Raw genomic sequence first — 1,858 nt, 5'->3', positions numbered from 1 at the left:
CCCCCCCTCCCCCCTCTATTCTACCTCCACCACACACAGCACAGGCATGGGTGTCACACTTGTGCGATGAAACGTAATGAATAAACACTCTGTAACCTTTACCGTGGATGTATATTCATATAGTAGGTATCTGAGACACCGTTCGCTTTGCCATCACATTTTCGTGACGGAGTGTAATCATCATAAACTTAAGAACACAATTTTTGTAGTGTACTGCTACATAGTTTAATTCATGTTTTTGGTTATGCTCCTAATAAGTATATGACAAACTTGTAACAATTCATCAAAGCGGTAATGTTCAGATGACATCAGCAAACACATAATCTACGAACTTCTACAGTTGCATAGCTCAGTTGGTGAACTCAAGCTTATTTAGTGTGAGACCGTGGTTGGCTTCCAATTACTTTTACTCTCTGACCAAGTGTCAATCCTTAGTCAATCGTCTCCTACGCTGCTTGGTGGTCGTAACAGGTGCTTACTAGGTCGCCTAGCTAGTTGGTTTGTATCAAGATAAACAACCGATATTTACCGAAAATGTACTGTTCTTGGCTTTCGAGACAGTATCCCATACACAATTGCATCTTTAACGGGCGAGGTGTCAATTCGGGGTGGCTCACCCTTATCCCGATATTTTCAACCTTCTTGTTTAAACACAATAAGAAGATAAATGCAGAAACACCTCACTACCTGTCAAGTCTCAGGGAGGCGAAGCTTCACTCAAAACTCCTGTCTTAGCTGGATCAAGACGCCTTCGCTTGCGTCCTCATCTCCGCCTAAATCAGAGAGCGCGCCAGTCAAACGAGACCTCTTCTTCTATCTGTATTTCTCCTGAGCTAGACGGCGTTTCTTTTTTTAGTCTTAGCCCGAGCTCAATTAGCTTGTTTTGAGATCGCCGGTCCCAATCTACTGGCTTGGTTGCTTCGAGGTGCTTGAAGAGACAGTAATACTGTTGGACTTGGTCTTGTATGTGGGCTCGGGGATAACTGAGTAATCGTGAGGTTCCGGGGTAGATTCGCCAAATAGCAGTCAAATTACTATTCCGAAGTAGATTAGCCTTATCGCGATGAATTGGGTATCTACCGGATGCGGATTGAGACGCTTCTATGACGCTTCCAACTGCGCGTTGTATTCGCACTTTTTCTGGATAAGCAGCAGAATAAGCCCCAGTGAGATGATGATGTCCGTAACGAGCGCCGGGTGCAGTCAGCGTTTGCCAAGTTGCCTGTGGTTCCACCGGCTCTCTCGCTGCTTCACGCACCAGTTCTTCCAAATCAGCACGCACACGCAGGTCCACCGACATGCCATCTCTCCAACTGAGCAATGGCGCATGCCTAAATCGTGCTGCGCATGAACAAGCTCTGAAATATCGAGCATGGAATGTTAACAAAAACTCTATAACTGTCCAAAAATTTTGCAGGTGAGTTGAGATCGATGGAAGTTTATTACTTACAGTGATATGCATGAGCATGGTGGATTACTCAACGGAAAATCCAAAGCGGGCTCCTTTGGAGGCGACGAAGCCACCTTATTACTTCACAAATCTGTCACCTTTCTGCGTTATTTTCCATTGAAAACTTGCGTGCTGTTCTTGGTTTACCTGTTAACTGCGAAAACTCTATTTCGATCAGTTTCTTGATTAAATATATGTGGTCCACTCTAATCAATAATTGGGAAGCTAAAACAATTGATGATGGTACAGTATTGGTACAAAAACAAGGGGTAGGATTGACGTGAAAGGGCGTGATAGGGTGACGGACGTTTTTGAGTACAAATTTCAAGATGAAGAATATGTCACGGTCTACAGCTAGAAGGAGGTCTCGCCATTCTCGCGGACTGCATCCAGAAGGTCTGCTCAATA

The sequence above is a fragment of the Phytophthora parasitica genome (assembly GCF_000247585.1).
Source record: "Phytophthora parasitica INRA-310 unplaced genomic scaffold supercont2.72, whole genome shotgun sequence".
Lineage (NCBI taxonomy): Eukaryota > Oomycota > Peronosporomycetes > Peronosporales > Peronosporaceae > Phytophthora > Phytophthora nicotianae.
This window is presented reverse-complemented; position numbering follows the sequence as displayed.